Below are 495 nucleotides of genomic sequence, written 5' to 3' on the forward strand. Positions count from 1 at the left end.
ACTCCTCAGTGATTGGTTGTTCAAAATTAAGGATGCCTTATGCCAGCACCTGCCCAACAGTGATGAGGTCTTATAGGGAGTAAGATAAATGGTGAGGACCTCTGACCTCAGCCCAAAAGGCATCACCTCAACTATGCTCCTTTTTTTATTGTAGAACTAGTCACACTGTACCTGACTGTTACTTGCCTCTTGTGAGCCACAACAGAAAGAGAGAGAGAGAGAGAGAGCGGATGTGAACAATCGGCATTCTGTCAATATGCACTGTACACTTAACACGTTATTAAAACAGGAGAGCTTCGATTAGGCAATCCTCGAATGCACCCACACGTGTGATAGAATCTCTCCCGTTCCAAGTAAGCCTTGTTGTTTTCTATTTTTCTTCTTCGTCTTCAGACTCGCCTTTAAGCTTTAAAAATCTTTTTTCAAAAACGTCTCTAATTCTTTGGATGAAAAAAAAACGACAAACATAAGCTACAACGCAATTGTTTTTTGAAT

The sequence above is a fragment of the Palaemon carinicauda genome, chromosome 10 (genome assembly GCF_036898095.1).
Source record: "Palaemon carinicauda isolate YSFRI2023 chromosome 10, ASM3689809v2, whole genome shotgun sequence".
NCBI lineage: Eukaryota > Metazoa > Arthropoda > Malacostraca > Decapoda > Palaemonidae > Palaemon > Palaemon carinicauda.